The 23,372-nt window shown below is 38.9% G+C and overlaps 1 protein-coding gene across 7 annotated transcripts in view; it reads right to left on the bottom strand.

The window, feature by feature from the left end:
- The window catches only part of cntn3a.1 (contactin 3a, tandem duplicate 1), a 110,099-nt gene that overhangs the window by 58,348 nt on the left and 28,379 nt on the right, over positions 1-23,372 (bottom strand). The window contains exon 1 of one of the 7 annotated variants that reach the window (XM_085912629.1): positions 6,204-6,555. The exons of 5 other annotated variants lie outside the window; for them this stretch is intronic. The gene's annotated coding sequence lies outside the window, so the exon portion shown is untranslated. Of the gene's footprint in view, positions 1-6,203; positions 6,556-23,372 lie in introns of those variants that run through there. One more of the 7 variants, XM_085912622.1, reaches the window with a different exon arrangement.

Here is a 23,372-nt window from a genome sequence, read left to right as displayed (position 1 = left end):
TCAGAAACTGTTGTCCCTTGAAGGAAAATTGATGTTGCAGCAGGAGCACATAAGGGACAGGGTACACATTGACAATATCAACATTGGCTACAGTAGTTGAAGCTTTACAGGTAAAGCATATTGTACACAATAAGATATTTGGCCACCCACATGCTTTCACTCAACCTGGATTATTTTTCAGAACCAATAACAACATACTGTTTCAGATTGTCACAACACCATACACACAGCTAAGAGGGTTCTTCTGCTGACACTGGAGTTTCAATCAAGGTGCACAGTCTCACACAGCAACCAATTTTTGGAACTACATCTATAGGGGGAAATTTGTGTCAGAATTATTCACACAATTACATCACCAACAGAGATTGACAGTTGCCATCACCAAAGTTGACCATAGTAATCAATAAATCAATCATTATGAATTTCATAGTTGTGTGGAATTAAATGTTAATAAATTTCCTAAATTGTAGAGGCAATATATATATATATATATATATATATATATATATATATATATATATATATATATATATATATATAATATAGCGCTGACTGGAGGCCAGCATAAAGCCTTTCGGACTACAGTGATATGTTTTGCGTTCTGATCTCTTTATTATTCATGCGCATTACTTTAGTTCTCTCTGTACTGATTAGCGTTTCTTGCGTTGCATGTCTTTTCAATTGAATTGTTCTGGTTATAGATTAAGGTTTTATTTTCATTGCCAATGTCAGAGTGGCATTATTATCTTTGCAAAGGAATTGAAATGAAATTGAAATTTCAATCCAGCTCTTCACCTCACAGGGTTGTGCTGGTACACCTAATAAAGTGGCTAGTGAGATTATGCTCAAAACTTGTTTGAAGTGAGGTTATATACGCCAACTAATTTCGGTTCTCCACAAACAGCTCACCGTGGGAGCCAATTGAGGAAAATCCAACATATCCGCCTGCCAAGACTGAGCCTCAAATATCGGTGCAAAACAAAGAGACTAATAGTGTTTTGATGTAAGCCCACAAGCCGCTGGTGTGACACATCATATGCCAGCTTCTTCATTTCTCCAAACAGGAGCGCTCTGCGAGACCACTTGTCCCAATCGCCCCTACGACAAGAACAATAGCATATGTTGAAAGGTTGTCCCTGCTTGCATCTGCATGTCCAAATTTAAACGTCTAAAAAAAAAATGCCACTGTCCTTTGATGGATTCATCCCTTCCAAATAGGCATGAAATTTTTGCAATTTTTGGGCACCAGTTTTTGGGTAGCTCCTTAAAGTACTAACTTAGAAGATAGCACTTAAATATGGTCGCAGGGCAATGCTAAATTTTGTAAAAATAGAGAGAATAATGTATTGCTGCAGGGTTAAATGTATTCACCTGCTACTGCTAATAGAACCATTTTCTCCGACTGCTCTTTCAAAGTGTTGAGCTGCTGAAGCGACAATATTTTGTCACACAATAGTCACAGAAAATGCAATGTGCTTGTTAGTGAGCTGAGTGCTGGCTGCCATCATTCCCTCTATGAGCAATTTCAGGATTTTTTGTACCAACAGTTCAAAGTTCAGTTTGAAATGTTGCAGGGGGAGAAATGTAGCAAGAAGGAACAGGCACAGTGAGCTTTCAGATGAAAAGCTGCAGGAGACAGGCTGCAACTTTAACATCTCAGTGAGGGAAGCAGCTCTTTTCACTAAGTCCTGCTGGCACACTCACAGGAGCCATGAGCAGCATCAGATCAGACCTCACTTTCTCACCAAATACTGGAAAAGGGGCCAATTACTGTCTGTTCCTATTCAGATGGAAATGTGTTTCTTTGATGTCATTCTGGGATTGTGGAAGTGTTTTCCATTTCCACACACAATAAAATTTTGTATTAGAGTATAGGGCAGGAAAACTGCTGATGTTTTCACCAAACAGGAATTCATATGAACTACATTTTTTGCATGTGCCTTATTGGAAGAGGCAAAATCTGCAAGATCTTCTAACCCATGTTTTAGTGTTTTTCAGTTATTGTTTGCAACATTTTAGTAGATTTCTAAGAAGAAGGCACTAAACTAAAGTCAGGAACTTTTATTCATGAACTTCAAAGTTGCCATGCAGGTTTAGGGTTCAAGGCGGCTACATTTTTAATTAAAGGGGAAGTCAACCCCAAAACTGTCTTTACAATCATATGTTGTATGTAGCCCCACCAGTCTAAACACAGTTTTCTGATTAATATTAAAACATAATAATACATAATATTTAAGAAGCAAATGTCACCCGGTTTTATCCATCTCAGGGGCGGCCATTTGGCTGTTGACTGAAAATGACATCACAGTTGCCAATCACAGTTCAGCTTCAGAAAATTGTTGAGTCGCAAAATGAACAAAAAGAGATGGATTTTGCCAGCTGAATTCATATTGCACAAACAAACAATCAGAAGAGTGTGTTTTGACTACTTGGGCTGCACAGAACATATTATTCCGAAGATATTTTGGGCATTGAATTCCCCTTTAATGTGGGGATAAGCAACAGACGTGATATTCTCCAGCAATCCAGTAGTCTGCACTAATGACATTATTGCCAGTCAGAGACTACAGTTAACCGGTCACAATGAATAGATGTTTTGCTTATGTGGCTCCCGAGCGCCCTTCAATAAATTGTGAACAAATTCATGGGGTCGACACTCGAAAGGAGACGTCTATTTTTCTTCTTGCATTGAAGTACATCAAAGAGAGACCTTCAATAATGGACTTGAAAGCAAAATAAAGATTTGAATCCCACTGCAGGTATCTACAAGGAACTGGCTGGTGATAGGCACCACTGGGTTCGAGAAGCCAGCTGGTAAGAAAAAATATGTGCCAGCTGTAGTTCGAGCATGTCAATCACATGCATAATGTTATCAAAAGCAACAAGAATTATTCTGAAGCTTGTACACGTCACAGATATGGAACAAATACGGTTTCATATTACAGTACAGCAAAGGAATAAAACTTCAGAATGACATGCAAAAAAAAAAAGACTGTTAAGTATTTATTTACTCCAAGAACATCTTTGGAGTTGGCATTATAAGGGTGGGAAACTGTGGGACTTATTCGATATTGGTGAGAGATTATCCTTGTGTGAAATTATAGAATCAACCATCATAAATAGTAGAATAATGAACAGCAACTTTAAATCATTTGATACGTGTTATCGGGTTGCCTTGAATCAAATGGCCTTTATGTAATAAGATGAATATGATTGCTTGTATCTGGTTAGGTTAAAGTTGCTCTTAAAATATGCAAAACAAAATAACAATATGCTTGATTTTATTCAAATTTAAACTAACCTTTGTTTAAGGCATTTCATTTATAGATAGTGCAACTGCATTCACACATAAAAACCTGGCGTGTCTTGATTTTCATGCCGACAGAATCCACAATGCTCTTGTTTAGAAGTTTGGTTTATTTCTCTGCTCCATGCTGGGCGTTTTGTTTGACATGCGCCTGGTGCACTTGACAGTGTGGTAGCAGAAAGTGGACTTAACTTTTCACCTGCTGGGAACACGTCGAACTATCAGTGTGTATCACTTGGTGAATTTGATCAAGATGCAGGCAAATAGATTATGAATTCCGTGGATGTGTGGTGGATGTAGAGCTGTCAAATTAATCGATTAATTGACAACTAATTGATAATCAAATTGATCAACTATTTAAATAATAAACTCATTGTTGTTCAAATCCTCTAATGTCAATCAAACTCAACAGTATTTTTTCATTCATGTTTGTAGTCATTCATTAAAACAGACCGATTACCTTTAGTGTTTACTCCAAACAAGACATTTGCAAACACATGCTCTGACAAAAGGGACACCAATAACTGAATCAGTTTCATTAAGGTTGGTGAGGATTAATCCTTCTTGTGTGATACTGATTAAATGTTGTTTCGTTTTTTTTTATTTACAAGTAAACAATACCAAATAATGAACAACAATAATTACGTGAATAAACTATAAAAAAAAATGGGGGGAATGGTTTTGTCATACATTTTCATGCAAAATAAAATGTTATCAGATTATTTCCATGGGGTAGTCAATAGAATAGTGACAGCCTTAATTGAATGTCATCGTTTTTCATTCACAGATATGAGTGCGCATCCTGTGCAGAAATCAATTAATTGAACATATTATGTATTATTATTCCCATTTTTGAAAACATCCCACTGGTCAGACATGGAAGCTGGCTTGGGGGAGGGTGAAGGGAGGATAACACACATGGACAATCCTTCTTTGTGTGCTTTGACATGCCACGGATACAAACTAATCAGTTTATTCTTCCAAGGAGTATCAGCATGTCTTTCGCTTTTTTAGGGACTGATCAGAGGTACTTCAAGTCAGATGTGTTCATGCCCACAATGGTGCCCCCCCCCCCCCCTCTTTATTAATGCGGCATGTTGCACCCGCTTGCATGCATTTGTGAAAATATCCAAACCGAGTCTCGCTACAGCCTATCCCTGCACAGATTTTATGCCACATTGCACTGGCCATAAAAAAACAAAGCCTTGATAAGCAGTTACTCAACGTTCAAAGAAGGAAGGTAACATAAATATTGGGAAGATTTTGTATAGGTTGTTATGATTTTAACAATGTCCAGCTTTGGAAAAATAGCAGACTATATATTGTGTAAAGCCATTCAGACAAAAAAATAAAAAATACTGCGCTATGGCCTTGGCCATATTGCCCGGCTGAACTAGATACTTAATTGATCTTATGGGAAATTCTGCAGCACTATGCTTGCTTCACCATGTGCCCTTACAACAAAACAGATAAACATAATACATTTCTCATATTGGACAGCAGTTTCTGGTTCTTTGTGAATGTTTTCCATGTGCACTAATAAAACCAGTTCCTAGCCTCATGTCTCATTGCATGACAAACATGTTGCAAATGTGTGTGTTGGAGGGTGGGGGGGGGACTCATAAACAGCTGTGCAAACGACAATGTGAAATAAAGCTTCATTAGTCGTAATCACATAAGCTATATCCAGAGCAACAGACTGCCCAAAATAACCAAAAGTACTATACCCCAGAGCAAAAACTCTCTGTGGGGTAGTAAATGACCTTAACTAAATTTAGACGATAATCCCCGACATTCAAACATGCAGCCGTACACCACATGTTCATATGCACCTCAGAACATGGTGAGAAGCAACTTAATCTAACATTTTAGTACTCATTTACCAATGCAATGTCTACTTTTCCTGTTCTTCTCTGCATGTTATGTTGTTTCAACCTCTTACTTCAGACACAGTGGCATCATCTCAAGTGTGTCAATAAAGTAGATATAGAAAGATGCAAAATGTGGGATGCATAATGCATCTTTAAAAAATAGTAAATTGATTTAAAAGTCAAGATTATGCCTACAAAAAGGTAAACCAAAAAAAAAAAAAACATTGCCACGGGGATATTGTTTCTCAGTGATCAATTCTGACCTGCATCCGATACACTTCAAGACACTGTTTAGATGTTCAGGTTTTCGCGAGGATTTTATGAGAATAACTTGCAATGAAGTTGCTGACGTGCGGCTTTTGGACAATCTTAACCGCAATCAAGCTCGGAGCTCAGTTCAATTAAAAACTGGGAGAGATGATGATGAGCCCGGACTCGGTTCAATCCCCCCTCTGATTACTGACAGCAAATGAGTTCTGCCAGTGGCAATAGGTGGATTTGTGACCCTGCACAGAACACATGATATGTAAACAAAGATAAATGTCAATACATCCCCAAGATATACAATTTTTCTTTGATGCATATGCTTACAAAGCCATGCAATTAAAGACACATGCATGTGCAATATGTGTGCTCACTGTTCAGGCTCAGTAATTTCTTTGGGAAATAAAAAGGATTCTGAAAAACACTCAATACTGCCCCGCACTCCCCCTTTAATTTTTTTATCGTTTTGACCATGCGTTATTCGTGTGTAGAGGTGTCTTAATAGGGACTTAAATTTTTCCGAAAGTATGAATGGATATTTTGTCTGTCAGTCAATGTGCCCTGCGATTGGCTGGCGACCAGTCCAGGGTGCACCACCCAGCTTTTCACCCAGAGTCAGCGAGGATAAGCTCCAGCACACGCGCGACCTTAATGAGGGGGTATGGAAGATGGAGATTGATGCCGGAGCAGTCAATGAACACAAACGAATAGCGCCGTAATTAAATCAAATATAGTACTTAGAAGAGGCAGAAATTATTTACCCGCCTCAGTTCGAGTAGGTGGTGTTTGTCGAGTTTTATCCCTCCTCGGATATCCATGTTAAGCCGCACATCTCCTTTCAGCCTCGCACCAGTACCGAACGTGGAAACAAACTCTTCTCACGCTTCTTTTCTTTATCCTAGAGATCCCATCAAATGTTCGTTTCTCTCGTCTTTTTTTTCCCTCTCCTCTTGCAGCTCTTCTCACTTCACGCTCCTTCTCAGAGAAGCACCGGATTCGTCCGATGTGACGAAGCCCAGCCGTGGCTGTCTGATGCTGGTTCTCCTCCCGAGCGCGCTTCGCGTGTGGCGGTTTGGGGTTTGAGACTAGTTGGGGTGTGCTCGCTGGCGTCTGACGTAGGTGGACGAGCGTCCAAGCGCGTGTAACGCGCACTTCCTGTTCGCACAAGGGACGCAGAGCTGCAAGACGCGCTGCATTTTTACATTTTTATGTGCAGTATTCATTCCCGCTCGAGCCGAGTCTTAATCCCATAGAGATTGTACACTATCAGAAGTTTCTGCCGAGAGGTTTCTACCAATACCATATATTATTTAACTTGCAAAGTAAGCATTATTTACATGACTACAATTTAGATCAGGGTTTCCAAGATATAGTTGCACTCACGGGGTACACTAAAAACAAAATCCGTTACTTTTACGGAAAATTTCCGGTAACTGGGATAATAGTAAAATGCAGGGTGAAAAAAGAATTAAGGCACCAGAATTAACTTAAATCGAGTTGATATATAAAAGTGATAATTAAACAGAGATTTGGAGTTACTGTATGAATACTAGGTAGAGTTATGCTTATTTTCTTTGTCTTTGCTTCTTTAAAACATCATTATGTAAACAGATCAAGTATTACATTGTATATTGTATATATACGTATGTCTATATACATACACATATAGACATATACACACACACACGTATATATATATATATATATATATATATATATATATATATATATATATATATATATATATATATATATATATATATATATATCTTTACAACATGCCTATTACTTTCTTGCTGATACAGGTCATGCCAGGTCCATCATCACAATTTAAACAAATCTTTGCAGACTAACCAGCTGTGTTGACAAAACTCTTTATTTGCCATGCCTTTAGTCCATAATTCATCCATGTTGAGTGAGATTTAAGAGAATCAACTTTTGCTCCAGCCAACGGGTGAAGATAATTACAGAAGAAATTAATTAATGCCCTGCTGAGCCTTCGAAAGAAGAAAGGGAGAGAAAAGGACCATTTGGATTAACCTACCAAACGAGTACAACATTCCTTAAGCAACTATGCATGCAGCTAATTATGGCACACCAAGGACCATTTGATAGTTAGACATAGGTGCCCCTAAACAAAACATCTGAAACATCTTGAATATATATTTATATGCTCAAACCTTGAGGGAACATTTGTCATCTTCTAACTATGATGTTTTCTAGAAAAGAAAGACAAGAATTCTGCCCCGTGTGGTTCACTTATTTCGCTTTGCTCTCCATGGGGGGTTCGACGATGAGTGTACTTCTATAAATGACTAGTTTCTCATTGTTGTTTGAAGGATGTCATGCTCATACTTGGATTAGAATTTTCATCAGGCAGTAATTGAGATGCTAAAACAAGTAACTTGTTTTTAGTTTCAGAGTCAGACCGACATGCATTTCCGACCATCTTTCTGAGAGCATAAAAATATACCTTCTTTGCACAGTTTAAACTGCCATTCTATTCACAGATTTTCAATGGAAACATGTTTATTTCAAATTACAACACCGCACATTATTCCATATTTGAAAAATAAGTATGATTTGTGAGAAAAAAAAAACAAATGAGGTTTTTCTACTGGGCCAGCTCTATTTATGGGAGTACAATACTTGGCACATGGCCCAACCTGGCGTTGGCAGAGTTAGGTCAGCCCACTGTACACCTGTCTCTGTGTGATATCATTCAATATTAATGAAGTGAAGGACAGTCGACAGCTAAATTAGCTCTGTGACACATTCACACTGGTGAATGTCCTTAAGTCAGGAGGAAACAGACCTCAAAAGCTGTCTAACATAAGGCTACACTAAATAAGTCATATAGCTGGGCCACATTGTTGAATTTCTCTTATTTGTTATAATCTGACTTAGACGCTTACTGCTGAGGCCACACGCTTCTGTAAATTTGCTGTTACAATATACAGGAGTGAATACTACTGTAACTATGTAAAATGTTTTTGATATTTGCTGCTTATAGCTCCTGGCTGCTTTTAACACCCAGTACCTCCATCACGGTGCTGAGAATAAGCACCTGAACATGTGAAGAAGCGTTATGTTCAGCATTGAGTTTAGGTTCTGCGTACAAAAGGAGAATGTTTGAAATCAGACTGTGGAGAAGCTGGGCAGGGAACCAGGCTGATTACTGCAGAGCAGGCGCAACACCTTTTGTCTGTGGCAGTGTGATCATCAGCGGCGGCATCTAACACACCGAAAAAGGAATAGCTCATTATCTCATGCAGAGAGATATCGGAATGAGATTCTTAATTACTTTTCACCTTTATACAATGAATCAAAACCGTACCAGAGGCGGGGAGTCACCTGCGAGTAAGCAGATTCTATTGCCAGGAATGGAATAGGTCATTTAACACCTGACACACACCTCATTTGTTTATCTGACTCCGGAATGTAGATTCCCTATTTTGGATTCAGTATAAAAGTCTTGGACACATGAATTCAAGATGTTATTTAATGCCTCCGATGCAGTAAAATTGCGGGAGCCTATGTGAAATAGGCTGCTCATTCAAGCACTGTTCATATAAGACAAGTCAAGGAAAACTCATCTCTCTGCCACACTTTGCTTTCTGCCTTTGATTGACAAGAAGCTGCTATATATCTGTCAGGGTGTCTTATATCAAAGCAATCTTGGTGAGAACAATGTCCCGTTGCAGGAGTGTATCCACTCTGATGCTGTCGTGCACTGACATGAAATGCACACAGATTTTGGCAGTTGTAGAAGTGTACAACTGCTTGTACTTCTCAGAATGTGTACATGCATGAATGCTTGAAACAAAGTGTTTCAGAGAGCAGATATGTAAAAAAAAAAAAAAATTAAAACGTCACAATGGTGGGCTTCATTGTGACTTTGGTGCATGCCAGTAGCCTGAAGTCATTATGGCCGATAAGAATGTCCTTGTGCAAAGTAACAGCAACTTTCTGCTGAGAGCAGGACTTTGAATAGGCCCAGATGACGTTTAAAAATTATGCACAAAAAGTACTTAAAGCTGCAGTTATAGCAGAAATTCAAATATTTGCAACCACCATATATCAAGCCTGACTTCTAGAAAATATGCCTTTTTGTGACATTTTGCATTTCGGACAACATATGTGTGGCCTATTACCAAATTATACTGTAGAAGAAAAAAAGGATATGTCATCAAATGTAACAGAAGCTTGTCACGATAAATCCAAGGGTGTGTCAATCACTTCAAAAATAAAAACTTTACCCCACATCGACACTTCTCAGAATCAAGCAATAAATGAATAACTTGTTTGCTATCACGGTATTTCCACCAAGCAGTACAGTTCACTAAACAACAATAAGATTTGGTGAAACTTCTAAGAGATATAAACATTGCGGATGAGCTCTCAAAATAGCTTGACACCATTGCTTCAGGGTAATGTGTGACACATCAGGGAATTCAACAATGAGGCAAACAAGAAACACGAATATCTTTAAATGAGTTACCCCTCTAATTGCACTGCAGTACTGATAGCAACCAGGAATACGATGACAAGCAGAAAATGTGAAACAGTTACGCACTCCATTGCATTGTAACAATTAAGTAGCAATCAACAGATGTTGCCATGTCTACAGTTTACCTCTAACCTTATACAAGCATTATGCAAACAAAAGGCCACCTTTAGAATATATGTATTTTTTTAAATCTTGGTACTGTCTGTAGTTGAGAAATCAGACTATATCACTTATTCGCCGTTTTAACCCAGCGCTCAACATATTTCACAGCAATTATTGAGACAAGGCACCCATTTTTAATTACAGAAATCACACGGCATGCTATTGAACAAAAATATCACATAACTATGATGACTACGATAATTCTTTGAGGGTAACATACACTCAAATATTATACGCACCCTGAAAACAGCCCATCAAAAGCGCCTGGGCTAAAACGACAGGAGCACCCTTATTGGTCATTGGGCAGGTGGACTCGTCAAATTGCACCCTCCCATTGTTTTCTTAATTTGTTGTTAGAGAACACTATAGAGGCTTACCTCGCTTACTTTATTCCACAGTGTGCATTTTGATGCCTTATCGCTGATGCGATTGTTTTGCTTTGCTTGGCAGAAGGCAGCAATGTGGGCAAACTTCACATCATGCCAGAATGCATTGTATCAAATTAGCAATAAGCAAACCATATTTTAAAAATTTATATAAAATTAGTATACATCGCAAACAATGTTAGTAGTAGCAGAAGTCGGTGGTTGTATCACTGCGCCAAACAACTGAGGAAGAACTTGAATAACTTCAATCTTATTGACCCAAACAAGAATATGGCCAGTTGAGCTTTTCTGTTTTTCTTGTTGTGTGGGTTGCATCCTTGCTTTGTAAAAATTATAGTGGTATTGAATTTTTCCTCATAAAACCTATTCGCTGATCGTCTTTGAGACCATAACTTCTTTATCTTTTAAGCATTGATTGTCTTACCCAAAAGAAGTCAACATCAATAAAGAGATCATGAAATTAATGATATGCTGGATTAATGCTGTAGGGCCTGATGGTCTCATTGATGCATTAAATTGGAAACCATTTTTATAAAACTACATATGTAGACATCTATCTTCTCTAGAATGCAAGATGAATATCGTGATGCAAAGCTCATAATGGACAAACATGAAAAGTTTATTTTCTGTCTTAAATGGTAAGAACGTTGATATTGACTTGAGACTTCTTGCTCCACAGGCCAAATTTTGTGAGCGCGAAATATCTCAAAGAAAACCAAGACTGATTTTTTTTTCTTCCTTTTCTCGCTTTTCCTCTTACCACCAGCCTTCACTTGCTGCACACTAATGACTGCCCTGCCAAAGCATTTAACCTTGAGCCAATCTGTCTTCTTATAGCTAAAAAGCTGAGCTCTTGAACCATGAAATAGAAGTAGATGTTCCGCTAACAGAGGGCTACAACCCAGACTACTTCACGATTAATCAGTTCATGCTATTTCAAATGGCATGAACTCATTGCCTGGGATCTATGAACACATACTAGGCTACAATCACAGGGAAGCAACTCAATTAAGGTAGCTATGGTTGACTAATTTCAAATCTTTATCAACATGATTGTTGTTGAAACTAAAATGATTTTCAGGCCAGTATAATTCCTAATCAAACATACTCTAGCACAAGCATGAGTTGCATTCATTATTGTCCCGTATCCTGGAGCAGCTTTCTCATTTGACACATTGTAAAGAAATTGTGAAGGTATGTGCATTGAGTGTAAGCAGCTGTCTCCATGCGCCCCAGGACAGATAGAGGAAAAGCTGTCACGCAGTGTGGATAAGCAAAACCTGCATGCAAAAGTTTTGTAAGGCCCACCCCGCCGTCATCTGTCATTGTAGAAGTTGTACAATTTGACCAAAATATCCCAAAATATGTTATGAAGTTCAAAACATTTTTCCATCATCAGACATGGCCTTCAGATATCTTGCGGACCAGCACCATCTGTCAAAAGGTGGATACTTTTTTGATTACACATCAAACAAATTGAGTGGACACATTGATGCTCTTATTCAATGCATACTCCAGCATATGTTCACCGTCCTGAGATTTTGGTGTGAGGTGCTATACATTTCAGTATCAAGTGGGCCGGTGGTTGGAGACCACTGATGTCAAGAAATGAGGTCAGAGAGGTGCCTCAGTAACGCTATGTTTACGGCCCCTCCTCATTCATCATTATAATTAATAAGAAAAAGTTTAAAGACTGTTTAGTTTTTTTCTAACATAATTAACTTGTGCATTTATGACTAAAAGTAACACTTTAACATTATCACACATCGCCAGTACAGTTAAAAGTTTTATGGTGGTGACAGGTTGGCCTTTGGTACAAAATACTGTATTCCAACTAGAATTGATCTCAACGGGGGGCTTTGTTTTAGAAAATGATCAAATCAAATTTTGAACGATGTTGCCAGTTGTGGCCACTCTGGGAAGGCACTGCACAGTAATGACAACTTAAATCTTTGTGGAACATTGTCTCTGCCACTGTTGTCACAAGAATAGCTGCAGTAGGATTGTTGTGTATTTCACACAGAACCAGGAGGTGTTTCATTCATTAGTGGCTGACAGAATGAGCGCAATGTTGTGTTTAACCCCTAATTACATACTTTAAAAAAAAAAAAAAACACCACAAAATGCAGGAACACATTTCATGTAGGATTAACATTTCGAAAATGTTGTGAATTACCTATTGTGATGATAAAGTAAGTCACTTCACCTTAGTTTTTAACACTGCAATTACTGTTTATCCAAGTAACATCTTCCAGTTTGTTAATTTACAGGACTTCCAGGTGAACTTTGTCTCAATTTGTTCAAGATCACCACCAGGAGCCACCATATACTTCTGCACTTTACTGACTTCTTTGTCTTTAATGTTATTTGCCTCTAGATGACCACTGCTGTGGCTGCTATCGTGACTTTCTCTGTTTTCTCAAATGAATAATGCAGTCAAAGTTACCCAAAATGAGTCCCTCTTTCCCCAGTTTTAGTGCATTGATTTGTTACACCTCACCCACATCTGCTCAAAGGAGACTTAACGTCTGCTCTTACAATATATTGTATATGTGCATGTGTGGGAGGATAAATGAACGACAGACAGCAAGGAAGTATCAAACGAGAAGTGCACTTTCGAGGAGTAATACAAGCGTCATCCGAGCTCTGTTTTCAAACAACTTAATACTGCTTGCAAGCCTTGAAGAAAAAAAATAATGTCTTAACATCTTATGTGCCATTACAGTACTAAAATGACAGACTGACTGAGTGAATACTGCTCGCTACCCTTGGGCAAAAAAATAATGTCTTGACATCTTCTGTGCCATTATAGTACTGAGATGACTGACATCAAACTCAACAGCTCTGATACGTTGCATAAATAACTTTAAAGAAAGGTTCAAACACTTTTGGAGTCTTGATGATATGTGGAAACTGGTTCAGATAGCGATGTCATGTATAAGGAGACAAAAGACAAGTCTTGTCACTATTGACGTTACGGGCCCAGTTTTCACGACCAGGGCAAGTCTATCGCAAGGCGCGGGCAAACTGTGCATACGGAGGAGTGTTCCGTCTTTGGGTAGATGTGTGCTATTATAAATGGACATTAACCTTTTAGGAGTGAACACAGTCGGCTTGTTTCCCGACCAATGTGCGTTGGCGTCCACGCTGGCGATCAGCATAGACAGTGTAACAATTTAAAAAAAAAAAATGATAAAATTGGATTTATGATGTTTAATGATTAAATGTAAGGGTCTTTTTTGTTTTGTGTTTAGCGCGACTAGCGCTAGTAAGGTCTGCGGCTTCAAATCCTCAGTTGTGAGAAATGGACGGAGGTCTATTGATCATACTCAAATTGCTCCACTCCTCCACCTTCGATGTACCTCTTACTAAGCTTGTCAATAACAAAATCGCTCACTTCATTGTTTATTTTGTGACATCTTCCAACATGACATGTGGAAGTAAATACAAAATCTAATGGAGCTACCTCGATCACAACTCAGACTCATCATCTTTTGCAAATGTTGGTGCCTAATTGTGATAGCGAAACAAAATTTCAGCATGTGTTTGCATCTAATTCCGACTCAAAACTACCGTTTCAATAAACCCTGAAATGACCATTTGAAAATTGAGCCAATGGATTGTCATGTATAACACAATTTCTGGGAAATTTATAGGAGATGTTACATTTTAATTTAGTACGTTGATGGTCTTTAACAAGATAACAAAGCTCAAACAAATGACAAACAGTAAGAGTCCTTAATAGCCCTAATTTCCACGAAACATTCACATCAGTCATCAAGTGTTTGATTTTTGTTTTTATTTTCCGTTGCTAAAGCAACAACAAAAAACACTTCTAGTCCACTTTAGCTTTGCCATGCTTCCAGAAAATGTGTATTGGTAAAATCATTGTAAAATGAACTCAGGAAAATACAAGTCACACAGGTAACTGATATTCAGTTAAATGAGACATACCCTTTGGCAACATGAAGGCACATAGTAGGAGATCCTCTATAATTATTCGTGAAGAAGAAGAGTTTTTATTGAACTAGGGTTAAGGATGCTGATGAAGCTGCCTTCCTACACTTGAAACTAATTTTCATTTTTCACAATCAGTAAAATCCCTCACCCAAGAGAAATGATTAAACGCAACATCTATTGTAATCATGGCGGCATAATGTCGAGGATGAAAGCAGCTTCGGTTTATTAATTTCTGATATATTAGGGCTAGGGAAAAATACGAGTACAGTACTCACCTATTAAATCTCAGTATTGGATTTCTACCCTTAATAGCACACTATGTACTTGCGACTGTACTGTATGAGGAGACAACAAACATCTTTCCATTACTTTTGACAAAGTTTTCAGATATGACGAACCATTTTCATTTAAATAAACCATTCCAACCAATATGATCAGGAGACAGTATTTGAATAAATGAGATAATCTAACTGGCATGAAATGTTTTCCCTTCAATCTTGATGGCTTTTAGTGCAGCGGAAAAATAAATGTAGTGAAAGGTCATCGGAGAAAAGCTTGCTGATTACTCAGCTTGAATATTGAGAGGCTACAAGAGAAATGAATGTGGTAATCTCGCCTCTTGACTCAAACTGTTGGAATCAGAAAAATGATGAGGGGCCTCCAGTAACGCCCCATATAATCTAACTCGGGGGAACATTTTTCACCGTGTTCAAAAATGTATAGAGATCAATATTTAATCAGCATCAAATATTGGACAATGCACAAAGAAGTCCCGAGATATTCAATGCTAGACACAATGTGTTGCTGTCAGCGGATGACTAAGCTTTTAGGAAGGCTTCACGATTTCATGCGTGGAAAAGCATCACAATTGTGAACCTGAATGGTCGGCGAGCTCTCTCAACCCTCTAATCCTCTTGCAGGAGGCACAGACAATTGCATTTTCAAGATGCAAGAAGCATTTTTGTGGCGGGAACCCAGAATCATAGTTGCAGGCAGCATAAACCTCCCGAAGAGATGCGCTTGCTGTCTTGCACGTTAGAACAATGCACTTGCATGAAACCGCCACGGATGTGGGTGTGATCAACATGCTAATTCATGCTTCAATGTCTAAGATAGGAAAGTGCGTGTGCGTGCGGGTGCGTGCATGTGTGTGCGTACTCCACAATTTGTGGTACATTTTTGAGTGCAGGGCTCAGGTAATAGTGCATACAAAATATCTATGATCAGTTCTGAGAACGTTTCACCCTAATGTTGGTTTGATTTAATTCTATCAAACATGAAACATGTTTGTTGTTTTGCGATTAAAATACCATCAATTAAAATATACGTGTGCCCTGTGATTGGCTGGCAACCGGTTCAGGGTGTCCCTCGCCTACTGCCTGCTGGGATAGACTACAGCACGTCAATGACTTCCGTGGGGACAAGCAGTTCAGAAAATGGATGGATGGATGGATGGATACACACGCACGCACACGCACGCGCACATACACACGCGCACTCACACACACACACACACACACACACACACACACACACACACACACACACACACACACACACACACACACGCACACACGCACACACTCGAGTTAGGGTCACAATGGCAAGAATGCACCACGTACATCTCCTATACTCCAAAGACCAAGATTCCTTGCGAATAAAGCATGGGTAGAACACAAACCATTGTCTTGTTCCAAAGGAGATGATATGATTGCTCTTACATGACACAATCAGATTTTTTAATCTTAATCATGTTTTAGAGAGCTCTAAACTAGAGCGTATTCAGGGATATTGATCAATGTACATAGTCTTTAAAAACTTGAATACTGTCAATGCTTGGTTTTTAAGAGGTTTATTGACTGCACATAAACATAGTTTGTGTGAACCACAATATATGGCCAGATGTAAAAATGCTAGTTTTGCGAAAGTTTGCTAATTTAAGATCTACAAAGTTGTTTGACTAATCTCTCAAAAATATGTTACAGCTCCTGTTCTCCTTGGGACACTCAGCAATCCACCTGTCATCAGTGTGCCACACACTGGACACTTGATCCCAGAGGACATTTAAGGGATGCCCGGAGGGGACTTTATAATTTTGGACCAGCAGAACAGCATTCTGCAGCACGAATGAGTGCAGTCACGATTACTCAATGTCCTCAATAGCCATAGTAACCAATGCACACGCGTCGTCTAAACTCAAGGCATTTTATGGAATACAATGTGAGATTGTGCAGATTTTTTAACTGCACAGGATTGATGGGAACAGAATACCAAAATGACTCATTATATTTCTAAAAAAGCGTATTACCGTGACGTTTCTGGCCTTGACACTTATATAAAAGGGATCATTGACAGACAGCTTGCCTCCCAGTTGGTTACAACATCATGTTGCCAAGGTTAGGAAAGGTCAAAGTCACCACGTGGTTTTCAAACAGCGTCATGTCACTGAAGTGAATCCAAGAGTCCAAATCAGATGAACTGTTGACAATATTTTGTTTTTTGTCGAGACACACGCCCAATAGGAATTGAGCTTCATGAATTTTATTGACATTAATGGCACTGTAGATCAGGTTTAATGGTCACAAACAAAGATTCATGGTTAGATGTTCCAAGCAATCAATAATATAATTGCTTTATGGTATAAAAAGCACATGCTTGTTTTTATGAGTACAGTATTATGACATTCCGCGGGGAATTTTAAATGTTAATATGGCTTTAATGAATCTGCAGGAGGCATTCTCTAAGCAATGCTCTGTCACAATGAACAGCCCTCAACTGACTCAAGCACATTTCTTTATGGATTAATACTTAATGCTTATTGCGGGCTTAAAATGTAAATCACCTCTAATTCACATGGACACACTTGGGAGGATACTGAGAATATATAGACTGCAGTGAACTGCGGCTCGTTCACGAGTCTTGTTTCTGCATAATAGGACACTCGCCCAAATTGTGCTTTTCATGCACTGGACATAATTTATAGCCATGTCTTTATTAATTCATTTATAATAACATTTGGCCTGAAACGTAGCTTTTTGCAGCTGTAATAATCACTCTCAATAAATGACTCTTTCTGAATCTCACTGAATTATTTCGCACACATTTTCTGAGCTACCAATGTTTTTTGAAGATACAACATTGAACCAAAGATAACAGCTCACGGTTTCACAGAACATACTTTTCTTGGTTGTTTGTGAATTTAATAAAGTCAGAGGCTGCTCACTAATGAAATAGCTATAGTACATGATGTCACTTTATTTCCCCCCTGAAGACTTTCAACTCATGCGTAACAGTCTAAAAGCAAAGAGGACAAAACGTGACTTGGGCGTCTGATTCATTGGAGTGGACAGTCAAACAGAGAGCATGCAAACTTGGGTCAGAACACTCAGGAGAAGAGCCCCCCCGCAGGCTACAACATGCAGCTAAAGGTGGGGCACTCATTGAGAAACATTATAATGAGGTTTGTCACTCCCAACCATTCTGCTCGAGCAGAGAACAAGAGGGGTGTAAGTAGATTTCTACTCAATGGAGCAGAATAATGGGAAGAGGGACACTCGTGTCAGGAGGGGAGGGCCAGGCCCGGCCAATGCTGGTTAAGGAAGTAGTGTGTACTGAAAAAAGATGTGGCTTGCACACTAATATCACTGCTGATCTTATAAAAGAAAGGTTACATTATTCTTTATTTTAATGCAGTCCAACATGCATTACATATCCATCCATTATCCATAATGCTTTTCCTAGTAAGTCGGGATGCGCATGACAAACATTGAGGCAGACACATTGCACAATACATGTCGTATATAATTGAAGTTAGTTACCATTCTGACAACTGAGGGCTTGTTTTTTGTTTTTTTTTGCCGTTAATGTCTCAATAACCTCCGTATTTGTGACCCCATTCAATCCCATCAACTGTTAGCTACCTCGTCATACTTGCCGATGAGATGCCCCCAAGGGACTGTTGTGGAAGTCATTGGGTAGACCCTGCAGCATTCAGGCCAACAATGTTCTGATTTGTCTTGTGACAATATTTTAATTGAAAGCAGCTGTGGTCCATTTTACAGATGAGTCCTATATTTGAGCAGAGTGCAGGTCTGGCGCAAAGTGTGTATGGATAGAGTTTTTTCTTTATTTTGATATTTTTGGAGATGGGCGCTTAACGGACTTGCTGGAGTCCATGTAGAAGACCACCGTTTACTTTCAAAAGGAAATGAAAGATTGGATGATGTAGATTTGGCCGCTGTGAAGTGGGCACATGGAGATCGCTTTTTGTTGTGATTTTGTTGATGCCAATTTTTCCATGACTAATAACATGGAATTATGAGTTCATAAATAACATTTATGAAATGCCATAAACACGATGAGTATTAGATGAGAATGAGCTGGACAACCACATATACAAAAATGAATGTCTTGGCGCTGATCTCTTCATTTTTAAAAAAAATTACAACTTCAATACTTACTGGGGAAAATAACCTTTAGAGCCCGTTTAAATACCGCTGCAAGATGTATTTACGCCCCAGGTAAGATCAAATGCTCCTATGGTAACGTAACTCACATTTGTATGCAAGTGAGCAACGCACCAGAGTCCATCCCTAAGCTACTCTAAAAAGCAGTAGTAAAGTAATAATTACCGTAAATATCTGTTTTGCAAACATTTTCTAAGCAGTAGACACACTTTCCCACACGATAGGGCACAAAATATGGGACGGGAGATCAAAAGTTATCTCGGTAAAGCCCCGTTTCTACCGATAAATTTACCTGGCTCTACTCTACTCAACAAAATGAAAGAGACTTGAATGTGACATGATATTTTCAAGGTAATCAAGAATAGAAGAATTGAGGGCTCAAAATCTAACTTGAAGTCTGAGGGAGACACCTTATAAGCCCGTCACGCTGTTATTTTTTTTTGTGTGCTGAATAAAAAAATAAAAAAAAAACGTGCAGGGATCAATGGGCATGAGGCTTTGTTGGTAGGTTTGTATAGTTAACTTTTGGTAGTCGAGCCCGCATAATCAAGGTTTATCACCCTCTGATTTACATATTTTATTTCCATTTGTTAAAAAAATTTCTTTATTCCCCAACTACCCTCCCCTCCACACCTCCTCCCTTATTGTCAGGATATGATAAAAGATAAATGATAAGCACGTTCATATAAATGTATGGTGTGTCTTTAATCTTTAACATGAATCTCTTGTTTTGAATTATTAAAGGGTTTCTCACCTCCAAAATAATAATACATGAATATAATTTTTTGATCATTTGTAGAGGGGAGGACTGTCATAACAGTAAAATTAATTACGTTTTTTTTATTAATTACATTATTTAAAGTGATTTAGTTAATTACATTGAATTATAGCAAACATTGTCGTTCTGATTAATTTTCATTTGACTATTTTCAATACAAACATGGTTATGTTTTGGTATTCAATATTTGTACAGGCTGATGGTAGCCTAGTGGCTCATTTGTCAGCTAATACAGTCAAAAAGTGACTTTAATGTCATTGATTTACTCTTTATTTATTCAGGTAGGGTAATTGAGAACACATTACCAACCTGGCTGCAGACAAATTAAATTAAAATAAAAGCAATTACAAAATAGTCTGATTTGTGATCAAGGTGTAGTCTGTTCAGTTAGGAATTGAACAAGGTAATTGATACAGAAAAGGCAAATGATGACTGTACCAGTACTCATCAGGCCTCACGTTGACCGTTGGTCAGGTTTTGTCGACCCTTAGCAGGCCATTAGTGGACAGTTTTGGCCCAATTCAAAATGGTGAAACCTTCAGTGATAGTTCATCACTAAGATGCGGAAGTGAACAACCAGCTTCCACAGAAGACACGCACACACAGGTCTGCCATTACTGTAGGAAAGCGGCAGTCTGCCAGAGGTCCGCCACATTGTGTGTTGAGAGCTGTACACAACATATTAATTGGAGGAATACATTTCTGTGAGAAATCTATCCCCGGGCATACTCAGCCACAGCCTGTTTCTTGCCTTCTCTCAGTGCCATCGGTATCTGCAGGCTACTCAATTTCATTCTGCATTTTCTTTTTGCTGTCACTCAAAAATCATAAAAATACAGACATGTCTCATCACCTCATTCATGTTTCCATCGCATCCTTGAGTTTTCACATCAACACATTGTCACCTTGAGCTACATTCTGCATTGTCTTATGCTCCAGGGCGGCAGTACCGCTGTTATCAGAAGCACCCCATTCAGAAGACTTGTTTCTTGTGGTCATCCACTTTTCTGCTGGTCTCCAAGGACCAAAGTCCATCCCTCCCACTTGCATTGAAATATTAATTGAATACCTTTCATTGTCTTATCTCTCCCTCTCAAGGTGGACACGGGGTTTGGAATGAGAAGCTATGGGGGAAAAAAAAGCTGTTCATTATTCCAACCTATGAATTAAAAATATGTTCCTAGAAGGAGAACTCGGGAAAAGTCGGATTTTATATTGTCAGTGTTGCTAAATAATGGTTGCACCTTACTTGATTGGAAAAGCAAGACACAGAAATCTAAAGTTGGATGAAATATTATTTGATAACTAAAGGAGTGTTTGAAGAGCCCACTCAAGTAGCCGCTTTTGAATAAGAATAGATGCAAAAGACCATCCAGGGAACAAGAGTAATTTCAATGTTTTGCAGCCAATGAGTGAAGAAGCATGATTTAGGATCCTATGAGCTAAAAGGAAATACATTTCATCCAGATAATAATATTTATCATGGTTTTAAAAAAACCCTTAAGGCGAAGAAATTTTATCCAATAAAAGTTCCTCTGTAAACAGAACATTAATTCATGAAAATTACAGATTAACACACTTTGTTGATTTGAAAATTTGGCATTTAGACTCAAAAAGTTCATGAAATGCTGGAATAACATATCAATATCCTTTCCAACATCCACACTTGTCATGATGTAAAATGTGGTTTCTTATTTTTTGTGGGCGTGTTGTGGCAGGCTTTGACTGGACTGCTCAGACCAACACCATTGTTGTCAAAAGAGAGTGTATACTCAAATGCCTGAGCATAAACCTCAATGAAGCGTGAGAGAAGCCTGTGACGAATACAGTTCTAGTACAGTTTTTGCATTATGGTGCATTGCAGTTCTATACCACTGAAAAGAACAACCACAATAATTAACAAATTTGTAGGCAAGTCCCCAGCAGGAGCCATAGTGGCCACAGCAGTAATGGCAAAGATGTTCCAATCCCTCCACTGAGACAATGATCTCCACACCAGGAGGTGGCCAGTGGCCGAGCCTGAGGAGATGAGAAAACATTGGAAAGAAACCGATGCTGGTGGTGGACAGCGACAGTGACAGATGAATCGGAAAAGGTCGAGAAGTATCCATCACAGCATGGGAGATAATGAGAGCTATCAGCGAGAGAGAAGCTGCTTTAAATTACCCCACATTTCCTAGTTCACAGTACTTGAACAGAGGATTTCCATTCAACATGCAGTGATTTTAGAGTATGGAGCTGCTTTAAATTATCCCACATTTCCTAGTTCCCAACACTTGACCAAAGTATTTCCATTCAACATGCAATGATTTTAGTGCATGTGCTCTAGCTATGGTCAGGGACAGGGTCGTGCAGTGACCTTTGGAGGGGCAGGTGCTTGAGGTTAGAAAACAAGGGCACATCTGTAATACACTGTCCAACCAACACAGGGTTCAGACCCTCGCCACCTTGCCGCCAGCTTGCCGCCAGCTTGCCACCAGCTTGGTGAAGTGTGCTGACTGCTGAGCCAAAAGCTAGCAAAAGGCCAGCACCATCATAAAGTGTGAGAGTGAGGTTAATCCAAATAGGGTGACCAGACGTCCTCTTTTCCCCAGACATGTCCTACTTTTCAGCCCCAAAAATATGTCCGGGGAATTTCAAAAGTCATCTGGGATTTTATTCGACTGCCTCACAAGTACAGTAGTACATTGTCAATAGAATTGCCACTCAGTTCCATTTCACTCTATTCCAGGTTTCTCTGTAATCGTTCGCAAATAAGTCATGCCCTTCTCCTCAAATCTAGCCACCTTGCTCATTGTGTGTGTGTCTATGAGGAGGAAGTAGACGAGTGCTTGCTAGCGAGTGTATACAAACAATGCTGAAACGAAAATGCACGTTGACGGAGGAATTAAAAAAAATAATTGCATACTTTCGCCAGGGTCATGATGCGTATGAAGCTGAGTGCTTAACGTGTAAGGCAGGCACTTATGTGTCTGTGGCAAATAAAGGTGCCAACGACCTGCAGGCACACATCAATTTTGTTTTGTGTTATTCACCAATAAATGCAATTGATATACAGACACCTTGTCATTTAACCACGAGCACCTCCCCCCTGGCATCCTCGAAAATATGAGAATGTGTCCTCTTTTTCCCCAACCCAAATATAAAAAGGGCAGCTCGCTGGAATCTTACACATAGAATGAGTTTGAAATACCTTACGCAAACATTTGGTTGAAATTCAATCTAGTTATTCAGTACAGTCAAAAGAACTGGCATTCCCATCACTTCTAAAGACACAAGTTATTCCTCTTGTTTGCTTGTACCAGATACACACATGCACATAAAAATAAAAGCACCACGCTTTATTGAACTTCTCAGGATGTAATAACATAACAATCAAACTACATCTAATTATTGATTGCTGAGCAATTGACTCTCTTGATATGAAGTGATTGCCGTACAGGTGGTAACAACCACTTCTTCCTCTTGTTTTGGCCCCTTCTTTGGTTTTGCCTAATTTTGCCTCCTCTTGCTGGTGTAAAACACCAGTCCACCAATGTAAAAGGGTGGCACCCTTGAATCAAAGTATCAATGTGTTTCCTATACTGCCAAGTGGCGTTGTTTACATTTGGCGCAGTGCATTACATTTGGCGCAGTGCATTGTAGAATGTGTGATGTCACCCAGATCT

The sequence above is a fragment of the Syngnathus leptorhynchus genome, chromosome 1 (genome assembly GCF_054491065.1).
Source record: "Syngnathus leptorhynchus isolate UIUO chromosome 1, UIUO_Slep, whole genome shotgun sequence".
Lineage (NCBI taxonomy): Eukaryota > Metazoa > Chordata > Actinopteri > Syngnathiformes > Syngnathidae > Syngnathus > Syngnathus leptorhynchus.
The sequence above is the reverse complement of the archived record's forward strand: the minus strand, read 5'-3'. Positions and strand labels throughout refer to the sequence as shown.